The following is a 20,851-nucleotide window of genomic DNA, read 5'->3' as shown; positions in this document are numbered from 1 at the left end:
GAAGCTGGAAGTCGGCTGACAAAACCAGTTTAGGATTTAAAAATGCTTTTAATCATACTTGATTTGATTGGTGGAGTGATGGTACCGCTAGTTGCGCTTGTACATTCATGACATGACCGCTTCCTGTGCAAGCTCATGCATCCATATCTATCTTAAAGTACCACAGTGGAAAAACTGAAGCTATTATCGTATATATCTGATGTATGGCACCAAAAGACTTACAAAGCTCGCGAATAAATAGATATGATCAAAACGGTTTCAATATCACAGAGATTCACGAGCCATTTTGAGAGATAATGAGGAAGCCAGTCACGTGATCCGTGACGTAGAGGAGGAACCACAGATCCCTTCCCCGTCAACAAATATGCCAATCAAGCAGACTTTGTGAGAGCCAACAACGATTACTTTGGGAAAAACTATGATCCAAAACCTTATATTTTTGAGCCCGAACACAAAGAGCATGAATAATAAGTTGATGGATGTAGCTTTGGATTTTTTAGATTAGATTTAGATTTATTCATTTTCACTGCCGTACATTAGAACAATAGACATTACACATCACGAAACAAAAATAACAAAAAGACATCATACATGACCAACACACATTTACAGGCTTGTCAGACAGGTCGGCCGGGCCTGCTGTTAAGGGCGGCTATAGCTGCAGGGATAAGGCTTTTCCTGAGGCGGGCCCTTCGGAATTTGATGGTTCTGTACCTGCGCCCTGATGGTAGTGGGATGATGTATTGGTATAGTGCAGGGGTCACCAACGCGGTGCCCGCGGGCACCAGGTAGCCCGTAAGGACCAGATGAGTAGCCCGCTGGCCTGTTGTAAAATAGCTCAAATAGCAGCACTTACCAGTGAGCTGCCTCTATTTTTTAAATTGTATTTATTTACTAACAAGCTGGTCTCGCTTTGCCCGACATTTTTAATTCTAAGAGAGACAAAACTCAAATAGAATTTGAAAATCCAAGAAAATATTTTAAATACTTGGTCTTCACTTGTTTAAATTCATTAATTTTTTTACTTTGCTTCTTATAACTTACAGAAAGGCAATTTTAGAGAAAAAATACAACCTTAAAAATGATTTTAGGATTTTTAAACACATATACCTTTTTACCTTTTAAATTCCTTCCTCTTCTTTCCTGACAATTTAAATCAATGTTCAAGTATTTTTATTTTTTTTTATTGTAAAGAATAATAAATACATTTTCATTTAATTCTTCATTTTAGCTTCTGTTTTTTCGACGAAGAATATTTGTGAAATATTTCTTCAAACTTATTATGATTAAAATTCAAAAAAATTATCCTGTCAAATCTAGAAAATCTGTAGAATCAAATTTAAATCTTATTTCAAAGTCTTTTGAATTTCTTTTAAAATTTTTGTTCTGGAAATTCTAGAAGAAATAATGATTTGTCTTTGTTAGAAATATAGCTTGGTCCAATTTGTTATATATTCTAACAAAGTGTAGATTGGATTTCAACCTATTTAAAACATGTCATCAAAATTCTAAAATTAATCTTAATCAGGAAATATGACTAATGATGTTCCATAAATTATTTTTTTAAGTTTTTCTCTTCTTTTTTTCGGTTGAATTTTGAATTTTAAAGAGTCGAAATGGAAGATAAACTATGTTTCAAAATTTAATTGTCATTTTTTTCGTGTTTTCTCCTCTTTTAAACCATTCAATTAAGTGTAAATATCATTAATCATTAATAATAACATAGAGTTAAAGGTAAATTGAGCAAATTGGCTATTTCTGGCAATTTATTTAAGTGTGTATCAAACTGGTAGCCCTTCGCATTAATCACTACCCAAGAAGTAACTCTTGGTTTCAAAAAGGTTGGTGACCCCTGGTATAGTGGGTGGGTGATATCCTGGACTATCGTGTTTGCCAGTCGAATGATGGCATTTATTGAAACACCATAGCATCAGCAGCTTTGCTAGGTGCTAAACATACAAACTAACCATAAAAAAAAACAAAAAAAACACACACTGACTAATATTTCCACTCTCGCTGGGATGTCGACCGATGGGACGCTCACATAATCCCGTTTAGATGAAGAATCAATCACAATCTTCAAGAAGGGATAAAAAAAAGTTGCCACAGCTAGCGTCTTTCGCCATCTCGGGGGATGTGAAAGTGGACCAGCCTGTCGGTCCATGGCCACATTTGTCTACGAGCAGGTGAGAGATGCATGAATTGTAATCTAGAATTCACTTTTAGCAAGTTTGAGACGAATCAGAAGCAGCCACTGGCTCAGTGTGTCAACAATAGCCGCTCTGCTATCAATGCGCCGCTAAAATAGTCCATCTGTGTTAGCGCTTATAATAACAATATCACTCATATTGGGTTAAATTTCAGGTCTGGCTGATTTTTAGAGGGTTTTAATGGCGCAATTAAGGAACCTCGATCTGTTGACTCAATTGTTAGCTATTTATTTACAATTTCGAATGCATTAAAAAGCCAAGCATTTGTGTTCTTGTCTTACATAAGGATTGTGAATGATAAACAGCACATATCTTTCCAATTTTTGCGTATTTCCAGTATGACTGATCTGATAATATGGTCAGAGTGCAGAAGTGTTACTACTGTGACGTAGAATCTACGGAAATTGCCAAAGATATACGAAGTGGAATATTCAAAATGGCTGACTGAGTTTGTTGCATTTTGTGATGTTTAGACAGTATCTTCACTTACTTCTGCGGATTGTAAATATAATTGGATATGGTTTAATGCAGTGTTTTTCAACCACTGTACCGCGGCACACTAGTGTGCCGTGAGATACAGTCTGGAGTGCCGTGGGAGATGATCTAATTTCACCTATTTGGGTTAAAAATATTTTTTCCCAACCAGTAATTATAGTCTGCAAATGATGTGTTGTTGTTGAGTGTTGGTGCTGTCTAGAGCTCGGCAGAGTAACCGTGTAATACTCTTCCATATCAGTCGGTAGCTAATTGCTTTGTAGATGTCGGAAACAGCGGGAGGCAGCGTGCAGGTAAAAAGGTGTCTAATGCTTAAACCAAAAATAAACAAAAGGTGAGTACCCCTAAGAAAAGGCATTGAAGCTTAGGGAAGGCTATGCAGAACCAAACTAAAACTGAACTGGCTACAAAGTAAACAAAAACAGAATGCTGGACGACAGCAAAGACTTACTGTGGAGCAAAGACGGCGTCCACAAAGTACATCCGAACATGACATGACAATCAACAATGTCCACACAAAGAAGGATAATAACAACAGAAATATTCTTAATCGCTAAAACAAAGTAGATGTGGGAAATATCCCTCAAAGGAAGACATGAAACTGCTACAGGAAAAAACCAAAAAAAGAGGAAAAGCCACCAAAATAACAGCGCAAGACAAGAACTAAAACACTACACACAGGAAAACAGCCAAAAAGTCCAAATAAGTCAGGGTGTGATGTGACAGGTGGTGACAGTACACCTACTTTGAGACAAGAGCTATAGTGATGCATGCTTGTTTATGGTTTAAAGTCATATCCAACAATTGCGATGACTTTTTTACTGTCAACTGAGTTTCGTTATTTATGATTTCTGTTGGTGGTGTGCCTCCGCATTTTTTCAACGCAAAAAAATGTGCCTTGGCTCAAAAAAGGTTGAAAAACACTGGTTTAATGGATACAATGAAAAACAAATAAGCATATGAGGTCAACTTGTTTTTTTCCACACTACTGCTACTTTAATTGGCTCTTCATTCCCGCTCCCGTCCTTCCTCTCTCCTGTGTCCTTTTGTGCCTCCTCGGCGGGTCAATGCCCAGCCATTAAGGTATGACACATTCCCACTGACGTGAGACAAAAGCACAAACCCTGGGTATAATGAGGTGTGGCAAGGTGCGCTGGCTTTATTGACTTTCCCCTCCCTGTTGCACTGACGGCCCTCAGTTCTTGCAAGAGTGAACCGCAGACGTCTGTAACGCGACATTCTGCGAGCGTGTTCAAATCCTGTCTGGTACACAGAACATGTTTGGCACTTGCGGCAGTTTAAACAGTATTTGTTCACTTTCTGCTCGCAAAGGATCTCGTGTTGCCGCTGGTAAATAAGTAGGCTAGACACACAGCTAGAGACTTACATACTTAGACTGGTACAGTACATGCATATTTGAGTCTAATTACAAACCCCGTTTCCATATGAGTTGGGAAATGGTGTTAGATGTAAATATAAACGGAATACAATGATTTGCAAATCCTTTTCAAGCCATATTCAATTGAATGCACTACAAAGACAACATATTTGATGTTCAAACTCATAAACTTTATTTTTTTTGTTGCAAATAATAATTAAGTTATAATTTCATGGCTGCAACATGTGCCAAAGTAGTTGGGAAAGGGCATGTTCACCACTGTGTTACATGGCCTTTCCATTTAACAACACTCAGTAAAGGTTTGGGAAGTGAGGAGACACATTTTTTTAAGCTTCTCAGGTGGAATTCTTTCCCATTCTTGCTTGATGTACAGCTTAAGTTGTTCAACAGTCCGGGGGTCTCCCTTCTGCTATTTTAGGTGCCACACATTTTCAATGGGAGACAGGTCTGGACTACAGGCAGGCCAGTCTAGTACCCGCACTCTTTTACTATGAAGCCACGTTGATGTAACACGTGGCTTGGCATTGTCTTGCTGAAATAAGCAGGGGCGTCCATGGTAACGTTGCTTGGATGGCAACATATGTTGCTCCAAAAGCTGTATGTACCTTTCAGCATTAATGGTGCCTTCACAGATGTGTAAGTTACCCATGTCTTGGGCACTAATACACCCCCATACCATCACACATGCTGCCTTTTACACTTTGCGCCTAGAACAATCCGGATGGTTCTTTTCCTCTTTGGTCCGGAGGACACGACGTCCACAGTTTCCAAAAACAATTTGAAATGTGGACTCGTCAGACCACAGAACACTTTTCCACTTTGTATCAGTCCATCTTAGATGAGCTCAGGCCCAGCGAAGCCCACGGCGTTTCTGGGTGTTGTTGATAAACGGTTTTCGCCTTGCATAGGAGAGTTTTAACTTGCACTTACAGATGTAGCGACCAACTGTAGTTACTGACAGTGGGTTTCTGAAGTGTTCCTGAGCCCATGTGGTGATATCCTTTACACACCGATGTGGCTTGTGGATGCAGTACAGCCTGAGGGATGGAAGGTCACGGGCTTAGCTGCTTACGTGCAGTGATTTCTCCAGATTCTCTCAACCCTTTGATGATATTACGGAGCGTAGATGGTGAAATCCCTAAATTCCTTGCAATAGCTGCTTGAGAAAGGTTGTTCTTAAACTGTTCAACAATTTGCTCAGGCATTTGTTGACAAAGTGGTGACCCTCGCCCCCATCCTTGTTTGTGAACGACTGAGCATTTCATGGAATCTACTTTTATACCCAATCATGGCACCCACCTGTTCCCAATTTGCCTGTTCACCTGTGGGATGTTCCAAATAAGTGTTTGATGAGCATTCCTCAACTTTATCAGTATTTATTGCCACCTTTCCCAACTTCTTTGTCACATGTTGCTGCCATCAAATTCTAAAGTTAATGATTATTTGCAAAAAAAAAAAAGTTTATGAGTTTGAACATCAAATATGTTGTCTTTGTAGCATATTCAACTGAATATGGCTTGAAAAGGATTTTCAAATCATTGTATTCCGTTTATATTTACATCTAACACAATTTCCCAACTCATATGGAAACGGGGTTTGTACTTTAGTAGTGACTAGGGTTGTACGGTATACCGGTACTAGCATAGAATCGCGGTACTAATGAATCAAAAACGCTACTATACTCTGTTTGTAAAGTATCGGTTCGCCATATTTTTTTTGAACGGCCATGACGCCGCGTCGTCGTCACGTCATGACATTGCTGGTTTTACGAGCAGAGGAGCATGTTTGGCAGCGCACACACACAGAGTACTTACAAGCAGACACAGTGTGTAGACAGAAAAGGGAGAATGGACACATTTTGGCTTAAAAAGTAAAGATAAAGGTGAAGTTATAACACTGAAACACCCTCAGGAAGAGGTGCTGTACGACATGGATAGCTAGCTAGCAGCTAACATCCATCCCCAATCGGCAGTGTTTTAGCTTCTTCTAAATCCCTAATCCTCACCTCCATGGCGACAAATAAAGTATGTTTGTTACAAGTATCATTATCACTGCGGGACGAGGAATAGCTAAACATGCTTCACTACACACCGTAGGAGGATACAATAGCTCACTGCCGTCACAATGTAAACAAACGTCATGGGTACATCCACTGTAATGATACCAAGTGCAAGAGCGTATCTAGTCGATACCACTATGATTATATTGAGGTTTTTTAGCATCATATTTTTTTTATTATTATTTATATATGTTTATAAAGTCAGGAAATATGTCCGTGGACACATGAGGACTTTGAATATGACCAATGTATGATCCTGTAACTACTTGGTATCGGATCCATACCTAAATGTGTGGTATCATCCAAAACTAATGTCAATTACAAGAATAAGTGATTATTACATTTTAACAGAACATGTTGAAACAGAAAATAAGCAGATGTTAACAGTAAATGAACAAGTAGATTAATAATCTATTTTTACAGTTTGTCCCTCATAATGTGTACAAAATAATAGGTGTATAAATGACACAATATGTTACTGCATACGTCAGCAGACTAATTAGGAGTCTTTGTTTGTTTACTTACTACTAAAAGACAAATTGTCTAGCATGTTCACTATTTTATTTAAGGACTAAATTACAATAATAAACATATGTTTCATGTACCCTAAGATTTTTTGTCAAAATAAAGCCAATAATGACATTGTTGTGGTCCCCTTTATTTGGAAAAGTATCGAAAGTACATTTTGGTAACGGTACCAAAATATTGGTATGGAGACTAGTAGTGACACTACAGGACTTTTCCCCACTTTGCTGAAGAGGTTTGAGATGTACTAAGTGGGATTGTAGATGATCTAGTCATTATAGCGCGGATAAAACAAACCTAACAGTGGACTTTAGTGCAGTAAGTAAGTACACACACACACAGCCAGTTCAAGTGAAGAAACAGTGGCGATAAAGGAAAAGGCAACAGTTGACTATTTGTTTTGACACAGGACTCTTTTTCTATGGAAAGGTTAAAGGAAAATAAGCTGTGCTAGTCATTTATAATTTCCCTCCTACTTCCAAAGTCGGGCCTCCCTGAGAGACAGTGAACAAACTGTTCAGTTTGTCGGCTGAAGCCAGACTTTCCAGCATCGCTCTCCTGTTGCTAATAATGTGGCTCATTCAAGGGCAGTGTGTGTGTGTGTGTGTTCTTGTATTTCTGCCCTTTTTGAGACATCAACAAGGAAAAGTACCTCCCATATGAGGAGGTGTGAACAAGTCAGGACATAAATCATGGTCCCATCTAATAGACAATGTCTCATTTGGTGACATCTATCAAAATGAGGGTGGTCCCAAAAAGGAGAGATTTTTTCAAAATGACCGTGTGTCGCTTTTAAAAGTGCTCTCCCTCTGTTCAACATATGAAATAACAAGTGTGTGTAAGAAATTGAAATGTGCCCCCTTTGGCCAAAATTAATATAAAAAAATAAAATAAATATGTATATAGAGACATACTGTGATAACTTGAAGTAAATAATGAAGATTAAAAAACAATTACAAACAATAAATAAAACATTTTAAAATTAACTAAAAGCAGTCTCTCACAATGTGTCGACTTTTTTCTTATAAAGTTGGGAACAATTTCTCATATTCTTTCTGTTTCTGTAATATTGCAATATTTTCTCATGAAATTATGCCTTTTTTATTTGTAAAATTATGACTTTTTAATGCAAAATAGTGACAATTGTCATATAAATTTCTGACTTATCGCAATATTGCCAATTTTTTTTGTTTTTCTTGTAAAATAGTGACATTTTTTTGAGTAAAATTATGACTTTTGTCATCATTTTGCCAAGTAAAATGACGGTTATTATTACAATATTGCCAAAATGTTTAAGTTTTCTTATAAATTTGTCACTTTTGTCAAGTAAAATTACGACTCCTTTCATAAAATTGCCAACATTTTAAGGTTTTCTTGTAAAATTGCGACTGTTATTGAGTAAAATTCCAACATTTATCATAATATTGCACAAATGTTCAGTTTTTCTTGTACAATTTTGACTTGCGTTGAGTAAAATGACGACTTTTATTATAATACTGCCAAAATTCTAAGTTTTACTTGTGAAAATGTGACCTTTTTCTTGTGAAATTCCAACTCATTTTTCACAACAAGCTTTTTTATATTTGCATAGTATGTATATATTATTAATGTTGTAAATACACATCTTTATATATCTAGAAAGGCTGGTCCTAAAGAGGTAGGCATTATTCAGCGGTCTCAATAAGGTCACAAATATAAAAATGTGTGTGTGTGTGTGTGTGTGTGTGTTCTTGTATTTCTGCCCTTTTTGAGACATCAACAAGGAAAAGTACCTCCCATATGAGGAAGTGTGAACAACTCAGGACCGAAATCATGGTCCTAATACGGAAAGGGATTTTCCAAATTGACTGTGTGTCGGTTTTAAGAGTGCTCCCCCTCTGGTCAACATATGAAATAACAAGTGTGAGTAAGAAATTGAAATGAGCCCCTTTTGGACAAAATGTATATAAAAAAATAAAATAAATATGTATATAGAGACATACTGTGATAACTTGAAGTAAATAATGAAGATTAAAAAACAATTACAAACAATACATAAAACATTTTAAAATTAACTAAAAGCAGTCTCTCACAATGTGTCGACTTTTTTCTTATAAAGTTGGGAACAATTTCTCATATTCTTTCTGTTTCTGTAATATTGCAATATTTTCTCATGAAATTATGCCTTTTTTATTTGTAAAATTATGACTTTTTAATGCAAAATAGTGACAATTGTCATATAAATTTCTGACTTATCGCAATATTGCCAATTTTTTTTGTTTTTCTTGTAAAATAGTGACATTTTTTTGAGTAAAATGATGACTTTTGTCATCATTTTGCCAAGTAAAATTACGATTATTATTACAATATTGCCAACATGTTTAAGTTTTCTTATAAAATTGTCACTTTTGTCGAGTAAAATGACGACTCCTTTCATAAAATTGCCAACATTTTAAGGTTTTCTTGTAAAATTGCGACTGTTATTGAGTAAAATTCCAACTTTTATCATAATATTGCACAAATGTTCAGTTTTTCTTGTACAATTTTGACTTGCGTTGAGTAAAATGACGACTTTTATTATAATACTGCCAAAATTCTAAGTTTTACTTGTGAAAATGTGACCTTTTTCTTATGAAATTCCAACTCATTTTTCACAACAAGCTTTTTTATATTTGCATAGTATGTATATATTATTAATGTTGTAAATACACATCTTTATATATCTAGGAAGGGGGGTCCTAAAGAGGTAGGCATTTTTCGGCGGTCTCAATAAGGTCACAAATACGAAAATAAGTGTGTAGAGCTCCGAGGTTGTTCCACACAAATCTGTCTGTCTGTTTGGACAACATTTCCACAGTGACAACATGAACATCAGTGGTCCTCATCAGTCTCCTTCTATTGCTACACTTATTGAGGGTTCCTTCACACGTGCAACCATCCTTTAGCAAATACAAGTGACCTTAGGAAACTTCCATTACGGCGAGTCAGCACCTCAGCAGGTCCTCTTGTGATGTGTCTAAGCTTTGAAGGCCCCATGATGCCAAAGACGTCAACTGTTCCCTCGGTTGCCGGGGCGACAAAGTCATGTGTGAGCGCCACAGAGGGGAAGAAGCGGAACTGGTTATTAAAAATCAGCTGATTATGGCAACATGTTGAAACTCCGTTACTGGATTTTTTTGTTTTGTTTCTTGTCTGTAAGTAAGTAAGTAAGTAAATCCATTTTACTTACTGAGCACTTTTGACAGATACAATCACGAAGCGCTGTACAAAACATAGGTGAAGTAAAACAACAATTCAATTAAAACAACTTCACAAACATGAGACAAACATGCTAACTTCACAACAATTCAACTAAAACAGCAGGGACAACATCATAAAAAGGGTAAAAAGTGGATTAAAAATGATCGTTAAAAGGTGCATTAACTAAAAGCTTTACTACAAAGAGACGTTTTCAAATGTTTCTTAAAAGTGTCAAAAGAGTCAAGATTAGGGATGATGTTTGATAAGAAATTATCGAGTTCGAGCCTATTATCGAATCCTCTTATCGAACCGATTCCTTATCGATTCTCTTATCGAGTCCAGATAGGTTGTTGTATATGGGAAAAAAACACACAATATTTGGTTTAACAAAAGCTCACTTTTATTATATAAGAAAACAATTTAATCTAATAAATAAATAAATATTGACTGTTACCCCCCTTAAAAAATAAAATAAAATAAATAAATATTGACTGTTGTTACCCAAAGTATATTAAGTGGGATTTTTCAGAAAAACAAATATATACAGTAACACAAAAACAACCTGTCTCTGTGATCACTATAGGTGTATAAATAATAATATAGTGTTAAATAAAATCAGTCCCTTGGGCACAAAACTGAAAATAATACAGCTCTCCAAAAAGTGCACTTCTGCTGCTATTGGAACATAACTGTTTGTTATGATGCTTTGACATTTTTGCACTTTATTTCTTTATTGAAAGAAAATTCTATGAAGAGAAAAGTTGTTTGCAAATGTGGTTACAATGCTAAAAAATGAAAAGTTAAAGCTAAAAAAAGAAATACACTTTATTGAGTTAACATTATTTCTTTATAGGGGGAAAGGTGTTATGAGCTAGGGAATATAACAACTACCCTACCCAGCATGCAACGGGAGTGACGAGCATGCACGGTAGCCCCGAAAAGTGTTGTTGCTCGTCACCCGGCAGCTAAGAATGAGGTTATGTTATGAGCACGCTGTGAAAGTAAACGTCAAGAACTCAGCCAACACGCCTCGTCTGCATTATTTATAATTAGACAGACAACACATATACAGTGTGATTTTGTTTACAAGGAAAGAAAAACAAAAGTTAAAAAAGGGAGATGTGTTGTATATATATGTATGTGCTGCGGTTGCTTTAAGAACGTTGCGACAGCTGCCGTAAAGGAGGTGCGTTGCTAGCCTGGTGGCTATGTTTCCGGTTGGTCGTAAAAGTGTTCGTCATGTTTTTGTACCCTGCTCAAATCTCTCAGTAAAGTTATTCATTGGATTATAGCTTTTGTTTGGAACTTTATTACACCTTGGAGCGCTTTTTCCCATCCATTTTTTTCCTGCTTTCGCTATCTGCGCCTAATGACTGAGCTACGTGACGTCAATTCTTGTGATGTCACACGGAGCATTTCTGGTCGGGACGGGATTCGTTCTGAGGGATTCGAATAAAGAACCAACTCTTTTCCTTTACTATAGTGGTCTCGAAAACGGGTACCGGTTCTCAAAAAGGGATTGGAGTCCGAGGACTCGGTTCTTTTCTTATCAAACAACCGGGAAAACCGGTTTCGAGTATCATCCCTAGTCAAGATCAGGGAGGGACTGGTGCAAGTTGTTCCAGAGTCTGGGAGCTGTAGCCAGGTCTCCACGGCTTTTAAAATGAGTTTTGGGGATCTTTAGAAGACCCTGGCCTGAAGACCTAGAGGCTGTGCCCTGAAGAGTAGGGGCATAGCAAGTCAATGATGTACTGAGGGGCCCCAGCATGCAACGCATGGGAAGTCAGGACTAAAATCTTAAACTAATTGCGGAATTTGATGGAAGCCAATGAAGACTGGGGGTGATAGGTTCTGGTCTAAAGTCTGAAGTCTCTTTGGCGTTGACTTGTTGACAAGAGTGAAGAGAGAATTGCAATAGTCACAAGTGTCTGTTCTCTGGGGCTGTCCTGGGATTTTAATGTGTTTCATAAGCAATGATGGAAAGTGAAGTAATCAAACATAAGCCTGATCATTACCATTTGCCTCTTTGGCTCATCACATTTAGAGCTTAGCATCGGCACACGGATGGGGTGAGTTTTAACGGTCATTTGGCTCTTTTGATACCGTTAATGCTCGCAAAGAGCAAACCATCCTACCAGGGGAATTACAACACGGGCGTTACCGCGGCAACCACACACTGAACCCACACAGAGACCCACCTGACCTGTTCCAAGTCTCAAATACACACATATATTCTCCCCTGCGGGTGTTCTGAAGTGAAGAAAGGAACACAGCCATTATTTGCTCAGCGTGCGGACAAGACGTGTGTGCGTGCGTGTGCGTGTGTGCGTCTGTGCGTGTGTGTGTGTGTGTGTGTGTGTGTGTGCGTGTGAAAATGTGCATGGCAGCAGACGATCGACCACTTTTAAGGCAAGTTTACTAGAAAGCACACACAAGTTCTAATGAATAAAATCCACCCTAATTGGTAGCAACTTAACAATTCATGACTTCCTTTCTCGTCAGTGGCGCCAGAGGCACAAACAGAGAATGTTTCTTTCTTGGGCTCCAAAATATCCAAGGAAAAACTCCGTTAATGCTTGCGGAAAAAGTGTTGACCTGGCTGAAATCAGCTGTTGTCTTATTTGGCTCAAGTGTATTGAACTAAGTCACACAGAGCAGCTGACAAGTTAAAGTAGCGTATGAGAGAATGGAGGAGGCGGGGGCAGCTGTCTAAACACACACACACACACACACACACACACACACACACACACACACACACACACACACACACACACACACACACATTTGTATTTGTTACCTTCTTGAGACCTCTGAATAATGCCTACCTCTTTAGGACCAGCCTTTCTAGATATATAAAGAAGTGTATTTACAACATTAATAATATATACATGCTACGCAAATATAAAAAAGCTTGTTGTGAAAAATGAGTTGGAATTTCACAAGAAAAAGGTCACAATTTCACAAGAAAAGCTTAGAATTTTGGCAGTGTTACAATAAAAGTCGTCATTTTACTCGACGCAAGTCAAAATGTTACAAGTAAAACTGAACATTTGTGCGATATTAAGATAAAAGTTGGAATTTTACTAAATAACAGTCGCAATTTTACAAGCAATTTGGCAATTTTATAAAAAAGTCATCATTTTACTCGACAAAAGTCAGTTTTATAAGAAAACTGTAAAATGTTGGCAATATTATAATAATAATTGGAATTTCACTTGGCAAAATTATGACAGTCATCATTTTACTCAAACTATTTCAGTATTTTACAAGAACAAAAAAATTTGAAATATTGTGATAAGTCAGAATTGTATTTGACGAATGTCACTATTTTTGCAATTAAAAAGTAATAATTTTACATAAAAAAGTAATAATTTTACAAGAAAATATTGCAATATTACAGAAACAGAAAGAATATGAGAAAATGTTCCCAATTTTATAAGAAAGAAGTCGACACATTGTGAGAAAAAGACTGCTTTTAGTTTATTTATTTTTTAATTTTCTGTTTTTTTATTTACTTCAAGTTATTACAGTATGTCTCTATATACATTTTTTTTTTTTAATTAATTTTGGCCAATATGCGCTAGTCCTCATGGGAAAAAGGGTCTTCTTTCTGGCAAAACCCTACGGTCCAGTGGCGCCACAAAAATCAACCAAAACTGAAAGTTCTTAAGCGGCTTTTTAAACAACATCAAAACTAAATCAACACCTTTCTTACGCACAACCTGGACAGTCAAAAACAAGCACACACACACACACACACACACACACACACACACACACACACACACACACACACACACACACACACACACACACACACACACACACACACACACACACACACACACACACACACACACACACACACACACACATTTGTTACCTTCTACTCAAAAAAAAGATGCCTCTTTAGGACCAGCCTTTCTAGATATATAAAGATGTGTATTTACAACATTAATAATATATACATACTAAGCTAATATAAAAAAGCTTGTTGTGAAAAATGAGTTGGAATTTCACAAGAAAAAGGTCACAATTTCACAAGTAAAACAGCAGTATTATAATAAAAGTCGTCATTTTACTCGACGCAAGTCAAAATGTTACGAGAAAAACGGAACATTTGTGCAATATTATGATAAAAGTTGGAATTTTACTCAATAACAGTCACAATTTTAAAAGAAAAGCTTAACATTTTGGTAATTTTATGAAGAGTCGTCATTTTACTCGACAAAAGTCACAATTTTATAAGAAAACTTCAAAATGTTGGCAATATTATAATAATTATCGGAATTTCACTTGGCAGAATTATGACAAAAGTCATAATTTTACTCAAAAAATGTCACTATTTTACAAGAACAAAAAAATTGGAAATATTGTGATACGTCAGAATTTTATGTGACAAATGTCACCATTTTGCAATTAAAAAGTAATAATTTTACATAGAAAAAGTAATAATTTTACAAGAAAATATTACAGAAACAGAAAGAATGAGAAAATGTTCCCAATTTTATAAGAAAGAAGTCGACACATTGTGAGAAAAAGACTACTTTTAGCTTATTTATTTTTAAATTTTCAGTTTTTTTATTTACTTCAAGTTATTACAGTATGTCTCTATATACATTTTTTTAAAATTAATTTTGGCCAAAGGGGGCACATTTCAATTTCTTACACACACTTGTTATTTCATATGTTGACCAGAAGGGGAGCACTTTTAAAAGCGACACACAGTCAATTTGAAAAATCCCTCCTTTTTGTGACCACCCTCATTTAGATAGATGTCACCACAAATGAGACATTGTCTATTAGATGCAATGTTATTGGGACCATGATTTATGTCATCACTTGTTCACACCTCCTCATATGGAAGATACTTTTCCTTCTTCGTGTCTCAGGAAGGGTATAAATACAAGAACACACACACACAGGTGGGGGAATGTGCTTGGTCAACATGTATACATGTGTAAAGGCCCCATTATGTCAACTAACACTTAATAACTGTCAACAGATGGCGATGGTTCTATTTCCGAGCGGCGCTAAACCAGATCAGTATTAGCACACAACGTCCATGGCGGTGGACTGAACTGTGCGGACCACTTTTGAGGGCGATGACCTTCATGTCAACGGGCTGATTTTGTTTAAAGAGCACTGAACTTCATTGTGCCAATGTTGTTTATTGGACCCTACAGCCATGTTTACTTGCCTTGACTGTATAATCAATCCAAATCCATCTGACAGAGGCAGCTAGAGAAAATCTGTACCCCCGTGTTGCTACACAATGTCTTACCAGACACGTTGGGAGGGGGGCAGAAAGACAGCGGTTAGCCACCTACATCAGGGGTGCCCATTACGTCCATCGCGAGCTACCGGTCGATGGCGGAGGGTGTGTCAGTCCATCGCCAGCCAGGGAGTAAAAAAATAGACCTAACCCAGATGTCACTTTGGTCACTTGATTGACATTCACGGCACCCGAGGGTCTTGTGATATAACGCTGGCTGCTGCCAGATCATTATTAAGAAAAAATGACCGACAGGAAGGCGAGAAACACTTTTTATTTTAACAGACTCCCGCGCCGTACATGCCGTCAAAACTCTAAAGACCGACTGCACAGTTCCTGTCTTCACAATAAAAGCGCTGCTTCATCCTGCCTGCCAATAAAACCTTTGTGCTTGTGTCCATGTTGGCATTTAAGCTTGCTGTAATGTGTTTGGATAAAAAAAGATTGTTGAGTAATATATATATATATATATATATATATATATATATATATATATATATATATATATATATATATATATATATATATATATATATATATATATATATATATATATATATATATATATATGTATATATATATATATATATGTATATATATATATATATATATATATATATATGTATATATGTATATATGTATATATGTATATATATATATATGTATATATGTATATGTATATATGTATATATGTATATGTATATATGTATATATATATGTATACATATATGTATATATATATGTATACATATATATATATATATGTATACATATATATATATATATGTATACATATATATATATATATGTATACATATATATATATATGTATACATATATATATATATATATGTATACATATATATATATATACGTATACATATATATATATATACGTATACATATATATATATATATACATATATATATATATATATATATACATATATATATATATATGTATATATATATATATATATATATATATATATATATATATATATATATACATATATATATATATATGTATATATATATATATATATATATATATATATATATATATATATATATATATATATATATATATATATATATATATATATATATATATATATATATATATATATATATATATATATATATATATATACATATACACACACACACACACGGCAACCGCAGCAAAAGCCACGACCGCCTTCGTCATTTACCGTAACGCTCTCAAATATTGACCAACATCGGCGGCACGAACATGCCGTGACCGCCCTTGACTTTTTACTTGTTAATGGACGAGGGATGTAACAATAAACGGTATAATGTAATTTGTGATAAAATTCCCGACGGTTAGTAATACCGTCTAATTTTTTCATTACCAAAAAAACATAATTTATTAATGCATTTTAGACAACACGAAGTCAGGCGCATGCGCACTAGCGTCGTTTGGCTTGATAATCATGGCGGACTAACTACACAGACTTTGCTCCGGAGATTTCCCCTCGGATTAAACGGAGCCAAGCGCTTGGTTTAACGTCATTTTCCCTCGCTTCCCGCCGTGACAATGTAAATAGTCATGAAAATAAAGAAAACCCCGTCTTTGCACTTCTGCAGTATCGAGTCAGGCATTTTATTGTTTAATTTGCACTTTCAGTATCTTGGTTACTTTCATATTTTCCTTGGGTTGGCTGAATTCGTCTTGTGATGTGAAACTTAGTGGCGACCACATCTCTTCAGAAAGTGCTCCAGTGTTGTGCAAACTGCAATGTGACCTGAAAGTGCCTGAAGTCAATGTGTTCGCGTGAACATTTGCAATTAAAAAAAGCCTCCACTGTTCATTGTTCAAGATATTTATGACCCCTTGAAATATCCTGTTATTTATTAGGGATGTTAGGGTATTAAATCTTAAGATACGATATCACAGTATTAAGGCCACGGTGCGATATTATTGCGGTAGGTCCAAAACAAAAAAGCTTGGTAAGAATGCCAGTGTGTAAAATGGCAGGAATATTTAGGATAAAAACACAAGTGAACACAAACATAATGCTAAAATGTTCTAATCATATTTTGTTTACTGCTAACAAGTATTTCTAAGTGCAAAAATGGTGGAGGAACATCTGTTTCAGGCAAATATGTAAAATTGATGTCTTTAAAGTGACAATGTAAACATCCGGTGTGAACAATAATGTTCACTTTAGTGCCTTTCAACTTTTACGTTATGGGATGCAATGTCCTCTACAGCAGCCATTTTTTATATCAGTCTGCAAAATGTTGTTCCTCAAAAAGTAAACTTAATAATTAGAGATGTCCGATAATATCGGTCTGCCGATATTATCGGCCGATAAATGCGTTAAAATGTAATATCGGAAATTATCGGTATCGGTTTTTTTATTATCAGTATCGTTTTTTTTTGTTTTTTTCCGTTTGTTTTTTTTTATTAAATCCACATAAAAAACACAAGATACACTTACAATTAGTGCACCAACCCAAAAAACCTCCCTCCCCCATTTACACTCATTCACACAAAAGGGTTGTTTCTTTCTGTTATTAATATTCTGCTTCCTACATTATATATCAATATATATCAATACAGTCTGCAAGGGATACAGTCCATAAGCACACATGATTGTGCGTGCTGCTGCTCCACTAATAATACTAACCTTTAACAGTTAATTTTACAAAATTTCATTAATTACTAGTTTCTATGTAACCGTTTTTATATTGTTTTACTTTCTTTTTTATTCAAGAAAATGTTTTTAATTTATTTATCTTATTTTATTTGATTAATTTTTTTAAAAAGTACCTTATCTTCACCATACCTGGTTGTCCAAATTAGGCATAATAATGTGTTAATTCCACGACTGTATATATCGGTTGATATCGGTATCGGTTGATATCGGTATCGGTAATTAAAGAGTTGGACAATATCGGCATATCGGATATCGGCAAAAAGCCATTATCGGACATCCCTATTAATAATATAACTTTTGATAATGTAAACTCATTGAGACTGCATTAAGTAGCTTTTTAGCTTACTCGTATTTCTCGCGCTGAACGTTGTTTTGGGGATAATTTTCCACCGTGGCTCTGTTTCGCCTTGGAAACGCTCGAAACAAAAGTGGTGCGCGTGTCGCTTGGCAGAACACAGACTTTCTTACCTCCGCCAAAGAGGTTATGTTTTGGCCTGGGCTTGTTTATTAGCAGCATAACTCAAACCGTTACGGACAGATTTAATGTCCAAAAAAACAAATTATTTTATCCATGACAAGTACGAACAAACTTCACTTCCTATACGGCGTTCCACGCGCCCACCTTGCCATTCCCACGCTGTGCAGAGGATTCTGGGAGATGTAGTTTATTTACAGACGCCCCCAGTGCTAAAACGCCAGAAAAAGTGACACTCACTAAGTTTTCTTTTGATACCGTCACACTTCACGATATTATTCAGAAGACTCTGAAATACCTTTCTAATAGCGTTGCTTTAGGGCTGGGGAATATGGCTGAAAACTGTATCATGATTAGGGCTGCAAAAACTAATCGATTAAATCGATTAAAATCGATTATAAAAATAGTTGGCGATTAATTTAGTCATCGATTCGTTGGATCTATGCTATGCGCATGCGCAGAGAATACTTAATTTTATTTTTATTTATTTTATTTTTTTATAAACCTTTATTTATAAACTGCAACATTTACAAACAACTGAGAAACAATAATCAAAATAAGTATGGTGCCAGTATGCTGTTTTTTCCCCCCAATAAAATACTGGAAAGGATAGAAATGTAGTTTGTCTCTTTTATCCGAATATTAATCGATTAATCGAAGTAATAGTCGACAGATTAATCGATTATCAAATGAGTTATTAGTTGCAGCCCTAACCATGATGTAAGTTTTTTATAATGGTCGGTATCGATAATTGATATTTTCTATGACCTATGGAAATATGGACCGGGAGAAAAATATGATTAACATTTTTACTTCAAATGTAACCTTCCTCTGAATATAAACCCCACAGCTATCAAGGCAGAAAGTAAATTAAATATCAATACAAGCATGGAAAACAATCGGTCAATGTAAACAAAATTCTAAAATTAACACTCAACAATAACCTCTTTAAGGTAAAAAAAAATGAAAAAATATGTAAGAAATGCCTAATAAAGTGTAACAAAATGGACGTGTGTTGATAAAAAAGAGATGAGCGTGGAGAAGGACGATGGTCCCTTTTAAAAACATCCAAAAAACTGCCGCACTGTGGAGGTGACTTCCTGTTTTATTCACTATTTCTTCGCTCTCTGCAGCATTCATTTTTAATTAATTCCGCTATGTACAGAAAATCGCCAGCGACAAGGTGCAATCAAAAGTGATGGTTGATACTGTTACGCGATTGGCTGTTTAGTGTGTCCCTCCTATTTCACGACCACTTCCTGTTTGGCCCGCTTACCAGACCGCGAGTCCTTTTGTTCATGCAACCAACCATGCTTTATTGTCTACGTTTTTTTCAGACCAAAAAAGACATTTATCGAACATTTTATATTAATATGACATTTACTCTCTGTAAAGCACCACTTTCATTGGCAGCACTTTCCTCCAGAAGGTCTTATCTTTGTCCATGTGATGTCAGATGAAACAAAAATGGAGCTGTTTGGCCACAATACCCAGCAGTATGTTTGGAGGAGAAAAGGTGAGGCCTTTAATCCCAGGAACACCATCCCTACCGTCAAGCATGGTGGTGGTAGTATTATGCTCTGGGCCTGTTTTGCTGCCAATGGAACTGGTGCTTTACAGAGAGTAAATGGGACAATGAAAAAGGAGGATTACCTCCAAATTCTTCAGGACAAGCTAAAATCATCAGCCCGGAGGTTGGGTCTTGGGCGCAGTTGGGTGTTCCAACAGGACAATGACCCCAAACACACCTCAAAAGTGGTAAAGGAATGGCTAAATCAGGCTAGAATGAAGGTTTTAGAATGGCCTGACTTAAACGTGTGGACAATGCTGAAGAAACAAGTCCATGTCAGAAAACCAACAAATTTAGCTGAACTGCACCAATTTTGTCAAGAGGAGTGGTCAAAAATGCAAGCAGAAGCTTGTGGATGGCGACCAAAAGTGCCTTATTGCAGGTAAACTTGCCAAGGGACATGTAAGCAAATATTAACATTGCTGTATGTATACTTTTGACCCTCACATTTTCAGTAGAGCCATAATAAATTCATAAAAGAAGAAAACTTCATGAATGTTTTTTGTGACCAACAAGTACCGTATTTTTCAGAGTATAAGTCACTCCAGAGTATAAGTCGCACCGGCCGAAAATGCATAATAAAGAAGGAAAAAAAACATATATAAGTCGCACTGGAGTATAAGTCGCATTTTTGGGGGAAATGTTTTTTGATAAAAGCCAACACCAAGAATAGACATTTGAAAGGCAATTTCAAATAAATAAAGAATAGTGAACAACAGGCTGAATAAGTGTACGTTATATGAGGCATAAATAACCAACTGAGAAGGTGCCTGGTATGTTAACGTAACATATTATGGTAAGAGTCATTCAAATAACTATAACATATAGAACATGCTATACGTTTACCAAACAATCTGTCACTCCTAACCGCTAAATCCCATGAAATCTTATACGTCTAGTCTCTTACGTGAATGAGCTAAATAATATTATTTGA

General features: G+C 36.0%; 1 protein-coding gene across 2 annotated transcripts in view; it reads right to left on the bottom strand.

Moving 5' to 3' along the window:
• mtss1 (MTSS I-BAR domain containing 1) overlaps positions 1–20,851 on the bottom strand; it is a 116,868-nt gene that overhangs the window by 46,983 nt on the left and 49,034 nt on the right. The gene's annotated exons all lie outside the window — the stretch shown is intronic.

This window comes from Entelurus aequoreus, linkage group LG26 (genome assembly GCF_033978785.1).
Source record: "Entelurus aequoreus isolate RoL-2023_Sb linkage group LG26, RoL_Eaeq_v1.1, whole genome shotgun sequence".
Lineage (NCBI taxonomy): Eukaryota > Metazoa > Chordata > Actinopteri > Syngnathiformes > Syngnathidae > Entelurus > Entelurus aequoreus.
This window is presented reverse-complemented; position numbering and strand designations above follow the sequence as displayed.